Source organism: Ambystoma mexicanum, chromosome 6p (assembly GCF_040938575.1).
Source record: "Ambystoma mexicanum isolate Mex_15411 chromosome 6p, UKY_AmexF1_1, whole genome shotgun sequence".
In the NCBI taxonomy this organism is placed as follows: Eukaryota; Metazoa; Chordata; class Amphibia; order Caudata; family Ambystomatidae; genus Ambystoma; species Ambystoma mexicanum.
This window is the reverse complement of record NC_090935.1, coordinates 1,086,908,250-1,086,929,814: the sequence shown is the minus strand read 5'-3', so window position 1 is coordinate 1,086,929,814 and position 21,565 is coordinate 1,086,908,250. Positions and strand designations below refer to the sequence as shown.

The 21,565-nt window shown below is 42.3% G+C and overlaps 1 protein-coding gene across 4 annotated transcripts in view; it reads left to right on the top strand.

Annotated features, from left to right (window-relative positions):
* The window catches only part of PRXL2C (peroxiredoxin like 2C), a 235,895-nt gene that overhangs the window by 58,045 nt on the left and 156,285 nt on the right, over positions 1 to 21,565 (top strand). The window lies entirely within an intron of this gene.

Below are 21,565 nucleotides of genomic sequence, written 5' to 3'. Positions count from 1 at the left end.
GGGAACTCCTTGGATGTAGGGGTAAATAGTGAAAATACTACTCATAACGATCAATCGACTAAGTTTGCAGTTGATAAGTCACTCAGAACAACAAGTATTCCTATAATGAAGGATTTAAGTAAGATTCACTGGCGTAAACCTATATTTACGGTTTATAGTGATAATGTCGAAAAAAAAATGTCGACTTACAAAAATGTCGAAAAAAAATGTCAAACAATAATGTCGAAAACCTATACATATAATGAAAAGAGTCAATTTTTAGAAAAAAAAATGTCATTTAGCACTATCAATAAATACATTAACAAGAAGAGTCCCCCCAACCCCCCTCACCCAACACCCCCCTGCCACCCACCACCACCCTCTCACCCCTCATACTCAACACATTTTAATTATATATATATTTATTTATTCAATAAATAAATAAACAAGGAAATATCATTTACTAGGGGGGGTCCCCCCAACCCCCCTCACCAAACACCCCCCACTACCCTCTCACCCCTCATATTCAACACATTTTAATTATATATATTTATTTATTTTTTCTAAAAATTCAAAAAAATGCAGAAAAAAGTCGACATTATTGCTTTTCTACATTATTTTTTTCTACATTATTTTTTTCGACATTTTGACTGTCGACATTCTTGCATTCGACGTTATCACTGACCACCTATATTTACAGATAGTCCAAGTATCTTCTAGTTTTTCTTATTTGATTATGGAGGCCTATGTTCTTTGCATAGAAGATGTGTACTCTCATTATTCAAGGAAATTCCAAATCTGAGACTTCTGGCTTCAGCGGATCTGAAGCTAGTGGATTTTATACATCCAGAACGTTATGATTTTGCACGTATTGTTTTCCATTTTCGTACTGTGCATGATTAGGTGATCAAAGAAACAATGGAACTAAATAGATTGGGATACGATGTTAAAGATTTTGATCTTGTTTTGAAAACACATAATCATGGTCTTCCATTGGATGGAAATAGAACAGAAGTTTGGGATAAAAAGGAGTCGAGTGTATAATCAGAATTGTGGGAAAAATATGAATGAACAATGTGAGAAAGGGAGAGAGTATGCAAATGAATGTGTCCCCGCGCATACTCATTGGAATCCTCCAAAATTCGACGACGTCCAATCTTGGACGTGGTTGGCTCAATCATTAAGGGATTCAATTACTCAAATCAAGAGCCTATGGTCAGATCTTTAGAAATAATTACATCTATTTGGTTTCTTGGAATTCTCGGGGTTTCTCCCATCTAATATCTTCAAAGGAACTATGTGGGGAATTGATAAAAAATAACATAATATGTATTCAAGAGTCATGGATGACTCATAAATTCCACATTGATGGATTTGACTCAAGGTTTCAACTGGCAAAAAAATCCATAAGGGGTCGCCCCTCGGGTGGACTTATTATAACAGTGAGGTCAGGTGATGGTTTTAACAATTCTGGAATCCAACTCACTGATAATGGGGGTCCTGGCAGTGATCCTTGTAATTACATCTAACCAAGTTAAAATATATATATTCTGGTCGTCAATATTTATTGGAACCCCTTGAACAATCTGTCAGATACAATTAAGATGATCAGTGCTTTCTTCTCAGATATGACTATTAAATATAAAGGTCTACATATTATGGTGGAAGGGGATTTCAATGCTCAAATTCCTTGTGCAAATAATATAAGTACAAATTTGGAATCAAATGTAGGCATTCTGTCTATTGTGAAGGGAAAGGTAGGAAATTCCATCGAAGGGGGGCCACTGGGTTGCACAAGGAGAGTTCTTCAGGGTCACATATGGCGTACTTTTTTATTTCTGTTATTTTTTTTTAACTGGGGTCTTTTCCATGTAAATTCTATGTTGGAGAGTATTAAGGATACATATACATGGTTGAATGGGATACAAAAATCAATAATAGATTACATCTTTATGTCAGGGAAACTATTTGAAGTATGCAAATCCTATACTCTGACTGATACAAACTATAGTGATCATAGAATTTTACAAATTATAATTAATATCAGGGTTAAATCCACTGAGAGTAGTTATTATAAGGAAAATACTGAAGTAAATGTTTAAAAAAAATAGAATAACATGGCATGCGGGAAATGTGGAAAAGTTAAATATGGTCTTTAATTCAGAGTGTCAACATTTACAATTGGAAGAAAGAAGGTAGCTATTTAGTTGTGCGAAATTCACTACTTAGTTAGAGAGAACTATAAGTAGATCAATTAAATCAAAGAATGGGGTAGTATCTGCTCCCCATGCTCATGTTTTTGACAGCTCAGTAAAATTGCATATAAGTTTGTGCAATAAAGAGGTTTGTAGAATCAAAAATCTCCCTATTTCTTGGGATGAGAAGAACTCATATTGGAACTGGGGGGCAGACATCACGCCATGGATAGCGAATTGATCGCCAGGATATACAAGACAATAGACGACTGGATGCAGGCAAATTGGATGTGCCTGAATGACTCAAAAACTGAACTGATGTTGTTTGGTTCCAGCCGCCAGTTGGCAAATTTGGGGCCTGAGTACAATTCTTTTCAAATTAAAAATGCCATCATCCTGGTGGCCCCTAAAGTGAAAACACTGGGTATGATGGTCAACTCTGAGGTCGACTCCCATGCCCAGACCAGCTACCTGCAAAAAAACACGGCGTATTATCTGAGATTAATGAAAGCTATCAAGCCGTTCCTTAACAAAGGTAATATGGCCACGATAGCCAGAGCCATTATCCTATCATGGCTTGACTATGGGAGCGCTCTGTTGTTGGGGGCCTCTTCCAAGGACTTATGTAGCTGCCAAGTGAACCAGAATAATGCGGTCAGGCTTGCCAAGAACCTAAAGAAGAAAGATCATACTACGGCAGATAGACTATCACTGAACTGGCTCAGGATAGAGGAGCGTATCAAGTTCAAGGCCCTCTGCTTGGTGCACAAGTGCCTTTACGGCTCTGCACTGGTTTATTTGAAAAAGAGCCTAGTGCCCTATCTACCGAGGAGAAGTCTACGCTCGGAGGGAAAATGCCTGCTGTCCGTCCCCAACTTCAAGCTAAAATCTGGTTTGGGTAGATCATTCTTGGTGATGGCTCCCAAATTATGGAACAGCATGCCCGAAGTGCTGAGGTCAGAAGTAAACCACCTTACCTTCAGGAAGCACTTGAAGACACACCTTTTCAGATGAAGAGGCTGGGGAAAGCAATGTCTCGGGTCCCTTTTAGGCCGCATTGTTCGTCACTTAATGTCTGTCATGTTACTGCTGTGTTGTAAGTTTAAGCGCCCTGATGCCCTCGGGCTACCGGCGCTATACAAAATAAAATACATACATACATACATACATTAGAATTAGAAGGGAAAAACAAAAACTGAAAAATTGGATCCAATCATATCTGGGGAAAATGTTACAGGCGGACAATGATGCTATGTTAAGTGCACTAAAAGATGGGTCTGCAAGAAGCATTTGGAAATTAATACATTCTTTGGAATCACCTCAAATGGCATCCCAAGCTAATAGTGTATCCGAAGATGTATGGGTGGGTCATTTTGGAGATATTTATGCAGCGAAATATGCTCCAATGCCAATAACGTCAGAAATAAAAGAATACGACTGGAAATGTAATTTTACAGAGGAGGAGATAATGAACCAAATTATGAAATCTAATCAATCTAGAGTCTCTGTGCCTAATGCCCTTGCAAATGTCCTTTTGAGAGGAAACCCTCGTATGTGGGAAATGCACTCTATATGCTGTTCTCTGATATTACTTCTATTAAAGAAATGCCCAACTCATGGAGAATATCATACGTAATTCCTGTATACAAGAAGGGAGATAGAAGTGATCCTAAAAATTACCGGCCCATAGCGCTAATGTACGCTGACTCTAAGATTTTTGCCGGTTTGGTACTAAAATTAGTGGAAGAATGGTCGGAAGAGAATTCAATATTCCAATACAACCAATTTGGATTTAGGAAGAGAATGGGAACTGAACTGGGAGGATTGATGTGTTCATTATTGCAAGAAAACACCTGGAAAAAAATGCTGCACCAATATATGTGGCGACTATTGATCTGTCACAAGCTTTTGACAGGGTTGATAGGATATTATTATGGTTAAAACTGTCGTTACTCGGAATACCTAGTCAATATCCATCTTAATTCATCTACATAAGGGATCGCAGATTCAGGTCTGTTTGAATAGGGAAGGCAAACTATCGGTCCATATAAGAACGATGAATAGCCTATGGCAGGGCTGTATTTTCAGCCCTACTTTATTTAACCTTTTCGTTTCCGATGCAGGGATTCCGCTAGACAGAGCATCTTTTATTTCTCCTCAAATAGAGGGGATGAAGTTAAACTGGTGCGCCTGTGCGGATGATTTTCTTCTGATGGATAAAACCCAGGTAGGCCTGCAGTGGATGATAAATAGTTTCAAAGACTATATTGACAGAAATGGCCTGAATATAAACGAGAAGAAATCTATGACCAGACTTAGTTGGTATTTAAAGGATCATACATTATTAGAAGTTCATTTAGGTATTTGGTCTATCCTGTGTTAACAAATTTTAAAAAATGTGCCTACTGGAATGTACTGGAAGAACAAATGGTGTCAGTAATGGCTCAAATGAAAAGAGCGAACAGAATGTATTGTAGATACTCCATGTTGCCTGTGTTACGTTTCTACAGGAGGAAAGCCATTCCTAAAATGAGCTACGGTCTTGAATTTTATCCAAAATGTACTCAAAACGGTTTTAGTAGGATAGAAGTAAAGATCTGGGGACGTTTATTGTATTATCTTCCTAAGTGTAACCCAATATCGGCCATTAGGTATGAATTGGGCCTACAATCCCTCAATAGTATTGTTGAATGGAAAAAAATGGCACTTTTCAGGAAGTTGATTATGTCATCAGGTAATAATCTATATGCGATATTGGGCTCACAACTAAAATTGGGGAAAACAAAATCTCTGCTTTTAATTTCCTTGTACGAAATTTCCAGATTAACACTTGACAAAATTGGTGTTGCTATTGAACTCTTCATTCAGAGCCCCATGAAAGTGAAATCTCTATTAAGATACTTAGATTGGGCGGAAACAAATGAGAAAGTGAGGTCATCTCCTGTACATGGTAATTTGGTATCAAATTGGAAAGATATGGGTTTATTACAACCGTATTTGAGTAGATTTCCTGATAGTTAATGGAGGAATAATGTCATGCGTTTTTTCGTTTTAACTTACTGCCTACTGGGGAAATTCTTGAAATCAGAGACAGTATGAGAGGTGGGCATGTGCCTTGCCGCTTCTGTAATAGTGAAATTACAAAGGAAACACTAAGACACCTACTACTTGACTGTGAAACTCTGTGTAAAACGCTTGGAATATTTTGGAAGATTTATATCCGACACGGAGAGAGTGCTGCCAGAAGTAATGTGGTGGAATATGTTGCATGGAAAATCTGTCTTTGAAATTGGCGATAGTTTGATACTTATCAAATGTTTGTGGATTAATGGTTATTGTATGATTTTATCATTATCAAATGACTAATTTAAAATGTATTTTAAATGTTTTTATTCATTTTGTTTTCCTTATTATCAGTATGAATTATGAGTTCAATTGTAATCATGAGAGGTAGCTAAATAAGTGTAGATCTTACTTGTGTGGCTTTGCTCGTATTCCCCAACAGAAAGGTCTATGCGACTCTTCGCTCATGTTCACAACTTAACCTTAGAGTAAAGGCCATATGCTCTGAACTCACGTGACCACACAGTTCGTTCACAAAATCTTGTACGTGTCACAGTTGCCAGTAATTAAAGGTATATCACGTCCTTATTGTGTTTCCCTAAGTTTATTACAAATCACGAAGTGGTCAGTATACCAAATCGTGTAGGTTTGTTACACATGCCAACCTAGTTACACATGATGCCCCACTTCCAAATGCTGTGAGACTACTCATCCAACAATGTCAGATGGGGTATTGTAAATATGTTGCTTTACCTGGTGTTTGCATCTATAGTTCTAATTAAGAAGAATGACTCAAGTGATCTCTCGTACTTTTGTTTTACTATGTGTGTCTGTAGCTGATACATCCACATCTAAGAAAAAAAAATAGATTAAAAAAAGTTATATATAAACCGAATAAATAATAATGCCGCGTGTGTTTGTAAGTATCTAAAATTGATACATCAACTAATATCAACCAAAATAGGAACAAAAGAAACAAACCAAAAAAAACAAACACCACATTCCTAACAATAAACTATTGTGGGCAGTTTACATTTACCCAATGAGGTACAAACGAATAAAACAAAAGTGGGGTATGTGATCTACACCCTAATCCCTGGTTCTGTCATTGCTCAGCTACCATAAAGATCTCAGTTAAACAACTGAGAGATAACATTCTATAACATGTGGCCTGCTAACTGATTGCAGGTGCAAGTCCTTGGTTTCAGTTCCATGTCCATAATTAATCCTGTTTGCTCGACATGCCTTACTCTTGGAATGGTATCCCTCTGCAGTCCTCTTCCTCGTCTCAGTACCAAAGTGGTGTGAATGAGGGAACGTATTCATAACCCCCCTTTGTTTCTTGCCTGTTTTGGTATAGACCTGATATTTCTCTGAAGTAACAAGAGGGGGCTGATGGGTGTTTAACCTACCCAAATAAGGAGGTGTCCTCCTAGTTGACCTCTCCCATGTCCCAGTAGAAGGAGGGCATTTCCAAGGGTCATCTTGAAAGGAAGAAAAGGGGAAAGCATATAAAGGCTGCTGGCACTGAAGGTTCACTGTGAAAAGGGAATGGGCAATACCATGTTGCACCTGTCAGGACTGACTAGTTTCATAACAGGAAGAGTAACAAGATTAACATTGTGCCTTTAGAGCTGGCTGGGTTAGTTGTGCTTTTAGAACTGGCTGGTTTAGTAACAGGAAGAGTTTGTTCATAGAATTAACATTGTGCTTGCCCAAGTCAAGATGGAGTGAAAGAAACTTACTCTGATTGGTTAAAGAAACAATGATATGTTTGGTTGCCTGATTGGTGGAGAGGACAATGGGTTTGATTCTTGGGAGATGAGCAAGATTCTAAACTGCCTTTCATCCAGAGAAATTCAGTGGCTGGTTGTGTATTAGTTAAGCTCCTTAAGTAAGGCCTTTCCAGAGCTCAGAAAATCTACCAAAGTAAGAATATCGTTTGCTGATCCAATTTGAACAAGAAGTCATCAGGTGGGATCGTTCTTTTAAAGATTTTGAGATTGTCACAGTGAACTTTCATTTTCTTTTATAAGAAAACTTAAAGAGTAAACAAGTTTCAAGTTCATTTGAGAAAAGAGACATTACAGTTAAAGTTATTATAAGGAAAACAAGCTTGAAGATTGTGCGTAGGATTTTAAAGTTGATTAACTGTGTGAAATGTTCTTCAAGACTGTTTAATGTGTGCGCGAGCTCGCAAGTTGCCGTTTGCGTGTTCTTTTTAAAGCGCGTGTACATTTTTCACGTGAAAGTCGTTTCCTGAGAAAGCACGTGTGGTTTGCGATAGAGCGCGTGCCAAAAAGAATTGCGCGTGTGAATTTTAGCGTGTGTACATTTTTTCACGTGAAAGTCGTTTCAAGAGAAAGCGCGTGTCGGGCTGCGATAGAGCGCGAGTCAATTTTTATCAGCGCGTGTTATTTTTATCGCGTTTACGTATTTTTTCACGCGCGCGGGTTTTTTAAGATAATCGCGTGTGTATTTTACACGCGAGGACAATTCTTCACGTCTTCTGATTTCACGTGTTTATCGCACACGCTAGTAAAGGAAGAAACTATACGTTCTTTGTGTAAATGTGTAAATAAGGAAAACAATTCACACGCAGAAAGAAAGCAGTATTCCAGGAAGTTAAAGAATAAGATCAGAAGAACTTTGAAGTAAGAAGAATATCTAATTCTGAAAAGATGTTGCAAAGGCCATCACTTTAGGATTATAAAGAGACTAGGTTGGCTTGAACTATTTGCACAATACAAGATATATTTACAAGATATTCCACAAAGGTTACTAACCTCTAAGTCTTTTACTGAGGTTTAAGAGGTAAAGAGTTTAGAATTTATTTAGCATAATTTAGAAAAGAAGTTTTCTTATTATATTAGTAACCAGGTGTATTTGTTTATCACAGATACCAGAGCCTACCAGACGGTTGAAGGGCAGCTGTGTCTCCGTTGTTATTTTCTCCAAATTCCCCTTTCCCTTTCTTGGGGTTTTCAGCTCAGCTTATGTTTAAGGGTTGAGAGGTGAACTCCTGGTGAGGGTCTGTGGGGCCAGCATCAGCTCCTGTGGAATTCAGTCAAGCCGGACCCTGACAGCACCTAGGACGTCCTCGCCCCACTCCCCAAGTCTCCTCCACCCAGGTGACACTCCCTCGCATATCCACCCCCCCAGGGGTGGGATCCAAAAGCGATGGCCTTTACCTGGCCACCAGAGCAGAGGATGCCGGGGGAAAAGAAAGTGAGGACGCTCTCAGGTTCCTCACATTGTGTAAAAGAAGAAAAATAAATGTCTTGGGCGCCTATCAAGGTGTATTTACCCATTATGATCATAGTCATTTTACAGTATGACTCAGATTCCACCCTCCCTCGGGGGCCATTAGCATGAACAGCTCTCTTGGCTTGGGCACTCTAGCTGGGCAAGAGGCAAGGAAAAACAATTGGTGCCCTAATAGACACTTAAGTTGTGTAATGGTCTCACTACTAAACGCACACCTGACACACCATTTCTGAAAGGCTAAAGGTAAAAGCCCCAACATGCTATCCCAGTTAACCAAGCCCTCCTTTCACTTGTCAGGATGGCTAATTGTATAAACACCTGTGGGCTCCATGGGTTTCTCTACAAGGAAAGCGGGTGCCCTCACTGTTAACAAATAAAACATAAGACGGTAAAGGGAACAGATAAACGGAGGTGCATCACAGATTCCTGTCTAGCAGGTATACTGGTCTCCCTCTGCTACTCTATCTGATGTCTGCCCCACCGTCGGAGGGTTATTGCACTCCTCGCGCTTCTTGACACCCAAACATAGTCTCGGGGATATAGCTCCCAGCACACTTCATGTCTTGGCAGTCTTCCTCTAAACTATGGCCAGCTGACATAACGTGACACATAAGGTCAAGGAAGCTTTGGGATGGACACATATAGGGACTAAGAGGTTATCTATAACCAAACTCCAGGAAGCCCTCCTTGGGATTGGGAAATGCAGTGTCAGGATGGATAAATAAAATGGTGGTGGGGTTCTCCCTATCGTGGGGATACTGCTCTCACTCTGGATCATGAAGGTATATCACAGCTCAGAGATCCAGTGCCCAGCTGCTTCTTGGCACAAACTATCCATCTCCGGGATGTAGCACTGTGTTGTTTCTTTTCCACAGGTCTTCTACACATGGGTATATCAATCTACACACTATTTGCAATTACACATGAAGGAGAGTGTCTGTTGCACTGTTTGATGATCCAGGGTCACAGGGTCCCAGTTCACTTTGAGGGGCAGGGTGCCCTTCTCTTTCTAAAGGGATCTCCTTCTCGCCTGCTTTCACTCACTCTTATTTCTCTTTTTCTATTTAAGTGATGAAGTGCCACTCTCAATACACAGACATTATTCCTGCTCTAATGTTTTACTGTGCCCTTCCCACTGGTCGTTGCTCTTTTACAGGGTAGGCTAAATGTTCCGGACAAATGGAAAAGGGGCCCATGGACGAATGAAAAAGGGGCGCAAGGTCTTGAGGTCTTTCTTCAGGGTTTCCAACACTTGCCCTCTGCCGGACATCATCCTTCTCTATAGTCCCCCTGGAGGATGTTGGCTTGTGTAGATACACTCCTGACTTCTCCAATCTGCCTCCGGATGCTGTCCTTTTTGCCTTCTGCTCACAAGCACTTCCCATTCTCCTGCTCCCCTCCTTGCATCTGATATGGCCTTTCTTTTAAAGGCCCTGCCTACACTTGCAATCCCTTACCCTCACTGGGATTGATTGAATTCTTTCTTTCTCGGGATTTGCATCTCTGTATGGGTTAAACGCCACTTTGGTTCCTCCTTCCTGCTGCCTGTGTGGTCCTGAACTTAAAAAATTCCCACCAGCCATTTCATGATGAAGCAGTGGGAGTCACACCTGCTCCTGAGCTCAACACTGGCCTCTCAGCCACTCCGTTCCTTCTCGTCTGCATCTGTCACTATTCTGTGGCATCCTTCCGCTGTCCGTGCCTGCTTTATCTGCTGCATTCCTCTTTCTCTGTCGTGTGGGTACGTTCTGAGTTTGCTACCTCCTGCTTGTTGTTCGTGAGCTGTAATCTATGTTAAAACACGGTCTACCATTGCAGCTTCTTCTTCCCTCCCGCATGAACAGAGCAGTGATATATGTATTCACCCCCTGCTCAGACACCAGGTAAACATGCACCAACATGTGTTTACCCCCTCTGTCCCCACAGGCCATCCCCACCCCCTCTGGTTCCCCGTGATGTTTCCTTGTGCCCCCCAGTCTTCTCGCACACAGGTGTTGCCTGTTTTGTTTGATTCTTCTACTCTGTGAGACCCTGCACTCATCTACCCTATTACTGCAGGAGTCAGTCCTGATACATTCTGCTTTCACCATCACCATCTTGTGGCCAATGCTGGATTTGACTTATGGACCTCATTGATTCACGGTGCGTCACCCTTTCTCAACTCTCATGCTGGACTTCCCTTGCATCTTGTACTCGTGGTGGCCCTGAATCATGCTGTTCCCATCTTCATCTTGTATCCTGGCTTGCAACATTATGTGTTACTACTGACTTCTGCAATTGTATTCGCTCTCCCCTCTTGCTTCGTTACTCTTTTTGACTGCTTACTCTCTGTTCTCTCCTCTGCTCCCTTTCTCCCTTTTCCTATCTCCTCCCCTCCTCCCCTTACTTTTTTCTATGCACTTACTTTATCAGAATTGTCCCTGGACCTAGTATCATGGCAACCTTGTCTGTCTCCTCCCCCTCCCCATAATTGCCCCCCCTGCCCTCAAGCACTATCTGAAATTTTGCACCCCTCTCTCACCTTTTGTTTTTCTCCGGCTCTACCAGAAATGTTGTCAGGCCAAGTACCGTAGTCGCCTGTCTGTTTCCATTTCCTCCCCACTCGCCCCCTCCCTTCCTTATCTGAAATGTTGTCAGGCAGAGTAAGATAATTTCACATCCTTACTGTTTATGGCCTGTAGGAATGTCATTGTATTTTCTCTTGTTCCCTCCCTTGCCTTGAAGTGCTTTGAAACACATTGTGTATAGGCGCTATATAAATAAACTATCATATCATATAATAGAATTCCTGGAGATTTGGTTAAGCCTTCATTTCACTCTCCCATCTGCTACTGAGTCGCCATGCTTCGATCTTAAGAACTTGACTGCCCCAGTTTGTATCAGGATAATGGATTCCTCATTTGTAGACATGTCATCATGTAGCCATCAGTGATGGAGGGGGTCTCTGCAATATCCCATTTCCCGCTCTGGTCCTGGGACCCTCTAAGGTTGGCTTCCCTGGGCTGCAAAGACCTTTCTGGGTCAGATGGTGAAGGTAGTAACACTATTTAATTACAAGACCCAGTCTCATTTTAGTTGAAGGACCACCCCAAAGAGAAGGCAGCTGGATAGGCCACTCATTAGACTAGTGTGAATCTCAGAACTAGCTGGACTGGGGACTAGTAGAAACACCAGATTTGAAGCTCCATAGTGGCAGTAGTGGTCTGAGGTGTATTAGTGAACCGTGGGCTAGATCAAGCACTGCAGGCATATTGCGGTGGCCAGAGGCACCGAAGAGGTGACTGAGACATCTACTCACAATGTGCCTCAGGTCTGGCTGTGCTCTGATCCTGCTAGTGTCTAGGAGTGCTGGGTGCTGAGGCGAGTCAGAAGATGGACACAATCTACAATCTTTTATTAAGGCCTATCTTTCGCTATGACGATTGGGTTTCCCTACCTATGCTACTAACAAAGGTGCTCATTTGTCAGTCGTGAATGTCCAAAGACAATTGTCCGCTGTCCAAACCTAGCCTAGCTGATCCTACCACTAATAAAACTAACTTAAGTTAGGAGAATGACTCCTTTCTCCTAAGGGTACTTCTTGTACCCAGCTTTAATAGACAATCAGGTCTATTGATACAGTCGATTTTGGCCAGTTGCTGAATAGACTCACTGAGGTTGCCCGGGTCTCAGAGGGTGTGCCGAAGTGGTTCTACTCTTTCCTGCAAGATCTAATTGAAGCAGTTAAACTAGGAACTTTTTATTCCGATAACCTCCCTGTTTTATGTGGAGTGCCCCAGGAGTCGCCCTTGTCCCCGATATTGTTCAATGTCTACCTTAGGCCATTAATGGATATCTTTGCTAGGTTTGAACTGAATTATCATTCCTATGCAGATGATACACAAATCTATGTTAGATTAAAATCCTCACCTGAAGCCATTGAACACATTTTGGCCTGTGCCAATGCAATAAAAAGTTTGATGTTTGAGAGTAAGCTCCAACTTAATCCCTCTAAAACTGAGGTTATTGTGTTTGGCCCAAAAAATCCATTAAGAGACTTCCATGCTACAACCTCTTGTCCTGCCATCTTTGATGCTGAAACTACCTACTCTTGTAAGGTTAAACATTTAGGCTGTATATGGCAGGCATCTTTGGACTGTAATGCTCATGTTTCTGAAATCATTAGGTCTGTTGTTTTACTAACGTAAGCTTTTAAAACCTGTTCTGCCATTTATCTCAGACTGCGCTGTGGTCGTAGGGACAATGGTTAATTCCAGACTCGACTACTGCCGCACCCTTCTTTTAGGAATACCATTGAGCCAATTAAATTGACTGCTCAGAATGCTGCTGAGACTGGTATATAATCTGTCTAAAAAGGTATTCATCTCTGTGTTTTGGATAAAGTTGTACTGGCTGCCTGTTCAGAAACAGATTGAATTTAGATCATTGTGCCTAATACATAAATGTATTCAAGGTGCAGCACCCAGTTATCTGGTTTCTAAAATCAGGCTTTGTCAGCTGCCCTGACCGCTCCGTTCAGTGAGGCAAAATGGGTTGGTTGTACCACCCTCCTGTTTTGTTTCTCGGGGTAACCAATGTTTTTCTATCAGGGGCCCCCATCGCTGGATTGCATTGCCAGCTGAACTACGGAAAATATCTTCTATTACTTTTTTTCAAAAAACCTGAAGACTCATTTGTTCCAATAATCTCTTTCTTTGGTAATGCTCTATGTGGTCAGAGGAATTGAACATCTCCACCTAGTAGCAGGATCTCTGCTTGGTTCCGGAAGGATGTGCACATTAAAAATCAAATCCAAGTAAAATCAAATCCTCAAATAGTCTCTTGTGACTCCTTGTATTAGTCTCTAGTTGAATGTTCAATTTTCTCTCTTCACTTAGAATCCCTTTTGACTGTCTCTTATTAATATACACTTCAGCATTCCCTTTTGAGGGAATATCATTTTGATTGGTTTTTCACTCTTAGGTTATAACAGTTGCAATTCTCTTGGATCCCCTGGTTTTGTATCTGGCTTAGGTGTGTAGCCCCATGGTCATGTCTCCTTCCTTTTAGTACTGTATTGCATTTGTTCAGGACAGCAAGTTAATTTTCCCTTTCCAGGCTATTTTCCTCCACTGGTTCTTTCTCTCATTGCCCAGTTTGCCACCAACCTGTTCTCATGGTTCACAACGTTTACAGGCCCATTTGCAAGAGCAGAGCAGGTAGAAGCATCCTACTTACCAGAGCATAGTCACATCCTTCGTAGCGTGTAATTTTAACTACTGTGAGAAACCTGAGTGTCTCACTCACTAGTCCATGGAGATCTGTTATCCAGGTGGCCAGGACATGGCCATTGCTATTGGATCCAGTTCCTGGGGGTGGACCAGTGGGGCAGGATCACCTGGATGTGGGCATCTTTGGCGAGTGAAAGTGGGACACCGAAGGGTGAGACGCGGTACCCCATTCCTTATGATACCTTTCCCTATCCTATATGTAGGATATGTAGAAACTCTACCCCAAACCCCTTTTCCTACATGAACACTTTCTCAGACTGTGAAAGACAACAGACTAACACCAGAGCCGTTTACCTGACAAGTTCCAAAACAAGAGTCAGGCAGAGTCAGGCAATTTATGATAACTACACACACCCGACTGCCCTTTCCCTTCCAGAAGGGATAAAAGGCGGAGCACGAAAGCACTCTCTGAGCAAGGCGGAACGCAAGAGAAAGCAGCTATTCCAGGACGGCAGTTCAAACGGATGAGAAAGGCAGCGAGACCTGAAAGGATATCAAAGAGGGAGTTGTCCTTCCCCTTTTGAACCCCGACCCACAAAGCCTCCTATAAATACAACATAAGACCGTGAATCGCAACTGGCGAATGATGTGACAGATGTCAGCGGTACATGGAACCCTCCCACACTGATAGCCAGGGCGGGGAGACGTGATTGCCATTGTGGTGCCGTCCTTGACTCCAGCAGCAAAAGAAACGCTAATGAGTTCACCACAGCCAGTGAGTCGAAAGAACCTGATTGTTGGACCGGACTGTGTTAGGCTCAAGGTCGCAGTGGCAAAGAAGATTAAGATACAGAGGTATTTTCTTTTGAGAACGTACTTGGTACCAGAGATAGAGTGGTCCGGCACCACGTGGGCGCTCAGTTGAAGGTATCTGGCTGGTACCCCTCTCCTGAACAAAGAGAATGTGTTGAGCTAAAAGAGTACTGAAACTACAAATACCAAGAGGCCATAGGGAAGGCCGGCGTAAGGTGTCAAGGTGGTCATACAAGGATCAAGCCAAACTCGTTGTACAATCGCAAGTCCCTGATACATTGCAGAAGGTTTTGACGATTGTGGAATTGTGAACCTGATTGAGGGAATTGTGAAACAGGTGTTTGTGTCCGGCAAAGGGGAACACTGTGCGAACTGTGATATTGTGAATAAACACGCACTTGCCATAGACTGAGTGGGTCAGCGAGACTTGATCACCCTTTCGTAAGTCTTTGTTTAAAGTTGACAAGAGCAGTGGAAGGTTTGAGCCCAGATGAGGGGAACTAACTTAACCTAGGTGGTTGTTTAAAAAGACATTAAGACTTTTGAATATTACAAATAAGGAGATTGTGAGTGAAAGGCGGTGGTGAACGCGACTGCGGAACGTCAAGAGAAAAGTTGTGAAGAAGCTAAGTGAACAACATTGTGATGAGAAGTATGAACCCGACTGAGGGATGTCCACAGTGAGTGGTTGGTCTGAGCCCAATTGAGGGAGACTAACGAGTGAGAGAACAATCAGAGCCCGGTGTGAAGGTTAACAGAAGGAACTTTTGTTTTGTTATTTTTGACATATCAGGCCCTCTGAAGCAAGAGACTTTGCATGAAAAGAGACTTTGGCACAGAAGGCCCTGATATAGAGAGGAGGAACTGTGAGCTTGTGCCAGAGAGGCCCAGAAGTGTGCTGTGCTCGAGAGTCCCACCTTGTCCCGTGCTTCAAACGTGGTGAAGGTAGACGTGGGCCATACCATCCTGATTTATCATTCTGTAAACACTTCTTTCTTTTCTGGGAACATTATCCCACACTATTTTGTAGCATAGCGGTAAGGATTGGCAATAGTTGTTTTTAGTATAGGCACTTTATATTTGTCTAGACTCCACTACGACTGTATTATTATTTGATGGTCGTAGCATGCTCCCATCTTAGATCTAGATTTAGATTAGGCGTTTATCTCACCCATTTTTATAGTTTAATAAACACGGTTGAACTGTGATCACTTGTGTCCGTCTTACTTTGATACCATGCCTTCCTTACACTACATACTGCTCAGTAGGCTGCTGCCCCTCCCTTTACCTATGTATTTAAATTTTCAAATCACATCTAATGCATTAGTTTTCCTCCTGCAAAAGGGATTATATTCTAATAGAGATGCAAGTTCAATGCGGCATATAGGAATGCACTTATCAAGAGTAGCACTGTAAAAGTAGAGGGGGCTCATTCTGATGCTTGTGAAACAAAATCCTTAATAAAACGAATTCAATAATACAGGGGCACAGGTAAGTATAATCAAACTTAGTGGTACAGCGAGACGCAGTAAATGGGCCTTAAAAGCTTGCTTTTGCAGAAAACCTGTGTTAACCTTTTGTGTGCAGAAAAGACCACTGTAGCTGGTGAGCTCGTGCAGAGTCTGCGATCCCAGGCCAGTACTGAAAGAAGTATACAATAGTTGTTATTTTTTGAGGTAATAGATTAGAGCTTGCAGTTTCCACTAACAAGTAATGAATGCATGACCATTCTATAATTCAAAATTCACTTGTAAAGTACCATTTTCTAATGGAGCCGAAAAGAACCACAGTGGTTTCAAATTGCCCCGTAGTACATTTTCTCTGGGAAAAAGGTTAGAGTATCCCTGATAGGCAACATTTGTGTAGCAGTACGTCCGTGGTTCAAGGCTCTGACGGTGACATGGTGGTAAGCGCTTCTCGTGTGAACGGAGTTGAGGTGACCAGGGCAGATGATTAAAGTTCCGCTGGTCGCCTCAAATTTTTCAATGAACCTTGTTCATGCTTGTTTGTGCTGTGGGAATTGGTGATGGATTGTGACATCACATGTTGTAATTGAGGGCATTGTGGGAAGGTTTGTGGTTTAATTCGCAAAATTTAATGAGCCTCATCACGAGTTGGGCAGTATCTCGGTGGTATTACTGCTAGGATACTGACAGGGCTAATAGCAATATCGCCAAACCCCTGCCTCCCCCGGTGCTATTAGCGCTGGATCACGGGTTTGGCGGAACGGTAATTCCCCACTCTCCTTTGGGCCCATTGGGGAATTCCCCATTCCCCATTGGACCCAATGGGGAATTTTCAGCGCGATTACAGTCAGCGGTATTACTGCATGGTAATTGTGCCGAATATCGACAAATTCCCAGCACTTTTACCCCCAGCTCAGAGCTGGAGGTTAATGCTGCCAAACCTGTGATTTGGCAGACCCTTAAATGCGGCGGTAATAGCGTTACCGCCGCATTTAAGGGTTACCGCCAAACTCGTGATGAGGCGGAATGTATGCTTTTCTATAAGGGTCTGATGCGCAAGCACCAATCAACTCGGTGTGGGGAGATCTTTTCATGTTGCAATGTTACTAATTCAGATTGACTATTATAAAATACTTAGATTTTAGGGCATTTATTTGACAGCGCCTTTTCACGCAGTTCTGTTCTGCAATCTGTTTGAATATCGCTGTCCCAGCTCCGTCGGTCCCCTGAATAAAACTGTGTTACTTCTTGCACTAGCGTATTCTCCTTTGTGACTACTTTTGTTCCGATAGGGAGCAGGTAGACGGTGGCGCATCTGCCTTAGACTAGAGGGTTGCGTAGTAAGTGGCAGACCTTTTTAGACAAGAGTTGCGCGTAGTGCAGGCAATTGGTATAGTTGCATAATTTTCTTTTCGTTTGGGAAGAAAACATTTTAACGGGAAATGCACACCCATGTTTTGTGAGTAGTGGCAGTTTGTTTTTAGTGTGGTGTAAAGTGGTCATAGTATTCGTTTAATGTGGCTATGGAGCTGAGGGAAGGGCCAGAGCCGGATTAATGTGTACAGAACTGCGTAGTGCGACTGAAGGGGGGAGTAACTGTTCATTTAACGTACTAACGTAGGGCATTATTTTTAAAGGTGTTGGCCCTGGGCAGAAGGCTATTCGTGTACTAATATAACCTAACACGACGGGCCTCTGGAGAAGGCCAGTGTATGCAAGTGTTGAGTGTGAGGTGTGAAAGGGCAGGGCCTGTGGAGAAGGCCGGAGCAAATAAAAATAGGCTGATTGAGTGAAGTCGTAAGTATAAAATTGAGTGAGTCGGACTGATTGCAAAAGGAGTCAGAGTTTAAAGGTTTAAAATAATAGAGGGAAAGAGGCAAAAGGGAGAGAAGAATATTTCAATAGAAAGGATTAAGGCAGGGACAATGACGTTCTATTGGATGGATGCCCCACTTAATCACGTGCAGAAAATTGCCCCAATATTGTCATAAAATAACAAAGTACCATTTTGAGTTGGTACATGACAAATTGGGAAAGTGTTATAAAGAATGGCCCGGGGAGGGAACGTTCGATAAAGATATTACAGACAGTATGTATTCATACTTGTCGGTTACATACAAAGGTGCAAAGCTTAAAAAGAGAGGATATTTTAGGGCTTTGGAAATTGTACGAAGAAAAAGAAAAAGAGACGGAGATAGTGAATGAGGAGGAGGAGCAGGCAAGTGCACCGCCCCTCGTTAAGTTAAAGGTATTTGTACCGTGCACCGTCACCAACGGAATTGGTCCACAGGCGCTCTGGCGGATCTGTAAACGAGAAGGCGGGATGGGTTAGTGAGGTGAAGAGGGAGCAGGATAGTGAGAGGAGTGGTTTTCTGTTGGCAGCTTCAACGCGGTATACACCGGGTGCTGAGCTTTGGTGCGAGTATCTGAGTCAGTCCTTGTGTGCTGTTGGTGCATTTTATGTGTTGTTCCGGTGTGGTGAAGTGCGTGCGGCTTGTTGTGCAAGAGATGGTTGGGTGAGTTTTTGAGTGAGATAGGTATGCAGAAAGTTTGAGATTTTTTGATTAGTGGGTTATATGACATTGAATATATGTTAACTTTCACAGTTCTGTCTAAGTGTGGCACCTGCTAACCTTCACAATTCCATCTACTTGTGGCAATTGCAGACCTTCACGATCCTATCTAGATGCGACTAAGGCTAATGTTTATAGTGGGACATGCCAACATTCCCAATTCCATGTAAGTGTTGTATTCTAGTAATCTTCATAATTCCATATAAGTGTGGCATATGCTAACATGGAACAAGTTATACGATATGTCCATTATTAAAACCAGCCCCAGCCACAGGTTATAAGAATCCTAAACGAGTGCCTCTGGACAAGGAAGGTACACATAAAAAGAAAGAGGAGGGCGACACAAGCACTTATTAGCAAGGACGAGAAAGGGAGGAGGAAATATTTAAATGACATAAGTAAGCGCGTGCAGCAGCAACTTGACAGTCTGTTTAAGGAAGCAGAAAAAGCAATGGAAAAAGGAAATAGAGGAGAAAGGAAAGGAACACGAGAAGGGCGCCAACGAACAGGGGTGGAAAGCAGGACGAATAAAGTTTAAAATAGACAATTGGGGACAGGACTTGGACAATAGTGAAACTGATACGGCAGAAGAAGGGCACACCATATCAGACTGTGAAGACAGTGGTGACAGCGATCATGGGGATGATAAAAACAGGCACACACAATTTAAAAGACAGGAGAAGGGAAAGCAGAAGAAATGAGAGAGAAGAGGAAAGAGGAATCACTGGGTGACTGGGGAAATAGACTGCGGAGTAGGAAAATGAGAATAGCAGTAGCCAAGAGACCACAATGTGGCTATAAACACAGAGCTCGCACACAATGCCCCTTTATAGAAAGCAAGGGGCGAGGATCACTACATACCATGGCAGACAATGGACAAGGACAACTTAGTTTACAGTTTACCTTCGTTGATGGCGGGGGTGAGCAAGTGAATTTATGTTTTTGAAAAGGAGACAGCAGGAATTCCATTTGCCATAGGACATATGCAAATTTTATTGACAGTGTTGTTCAGGGAGACAGGTGACAAAATAGGGCAGCAGATTGGATATGCCGGGGTAAAGCTTAGCTCTAATGTACATGATGAAACACCCTTTAAGAACTATGGAGCACATATATGGAAGGCTCTAAGGGACCTCTATAAAGATACATCAGATATGGGCTCAATATTAGCTCGGAAGATGAGAATCCTGTGGAATACATAGGATCCATACAAGAAATGTGGACACAGGAAAATAAACAGTCATGGGATGAAAAAATACCCTTGTTTTACCACATCATAGGGGGTTCCCCGTAGATATGCAGACATCTTTAGAGAAGATAGTGGGAATTGAGGCAAAAGGGTGGCCTGAGTTACAGGCAACAATTGTACACTATTGCAAAAGGGAGAAGGAGAAGGATAAGGAGACAGTCGATAATGCAACAAAAGCAAAAAAACAAATTCGTTTTAAAAAAACTGGAAAAAATACATATGCAGGGAGCAGCACTCACAGGGCCAGTTGTCGTTCCACAAGTAGCAAGGGGTGTTTTCAGTGGCCACAGTAATGCAGCCAGGAGGTTATACTCAGGTGCCACCCAACCAGCAGTGGGGAACGGTACAGATGCAGCAGCAACCCGCAGGCGGGTGGAGGAAATGGATACACAGGACAGTATCAGTCTGGGAGAGGGTATTATGCAAGTGGAAGAGGCATGGGATACAGGGGAATGACACCACGTTTTGCAGTACAGTCGTTTGCATGTGGGAATTTTGGACATTTTGCACGATCATGCCCACTTATTGCACAGGCAGGACAACAGCAGACATACGTGCAGCAGACTCCTCAAAAGGTGCAGGTAATGCTGCTAAAACAGAAATTACAGATACAGCCCACACAAACACAAGGTATTTCAACCCAGGGATAAGTGCAGGAACTCAAGGTACAGTGAGCATACTTCAGGCGCCAGTGCAGACACAAATACCAGAAGGGGTAACAATACGGGGACAGAATACCATGCCCCAATACACAGGAGTGACAGTGGTGGACCGTACCCCATTTACTTCATCCACAAACACATTTTCCCAATAGGGGTGCCCATGGGGGGAGTACAAGTGTGTTTTGTTCTAGCAGTAACTGAAGACCCCGAAGAGAAACCCGGAGGTAGCTTTTCAGATAGGACAGAGGGGATTTTCCTTTCTTATAGATACTGGAGCAACCATATCATGCATCAAGGAAGAAGGGTTTCCATTATCTAATAAAGGTTTGGACACACAATGCTTTTCAGGGACTTGAAAGTTCCTCTGACAAAAGACTTACCCCTGACAATAGGGACGCAGCATATTGTAGCACTGTTGCTGTATTCAAAAGACACACTCCCATCAATATTCTGGAGAGGCACCTACTCAGCAAATTGAATGCCATAATTTCATTTTCAGAGAAAGGAATGGTGTGCAGCACACCTGGAATGTATCCAGCCCGGCTGGTAGTACTGATTCAGGCATACTATGCACACAGCACTATGAGTGGGATACCCACACACATGGAGGTGATTTTTTACATGGTATGTGTGTTGTTGGGAAGGTTGCCAGGGATCACAAATCTTTGTTTAGGCCCCAGTGTACCACCTCTGTTAGTTCAGGCACACATACTACTATACCTGGAGGAAGTAGTGGTACAGAAAGACATGATCATATTGATTGCTACTGATGAGAACAACATGGAATGGCATTCAATATTATGTATTGATCCCACACTGACATTGACAGGAGTGACAGAGTTGTTTGCAACAAAAGACAATAAAGAAAGAGGGGCAGTGTCCAGTTGAGCATACCTTGTCCAGAACACACAAAAGAATGGGCAGTAATCTGATTACTCAGGTAACAAAAAAGAGTGCACAATATTTGCAGGAAGATTTGGAAAAGGTGTCCAAAAGTGTGTGGACAACAGGACCCCATGATGCAGGAATACTTAATAGGGCTGGGGCAGTATGCATCAAGTTAAAAGAAGGAGCACTATTGCCTCAAG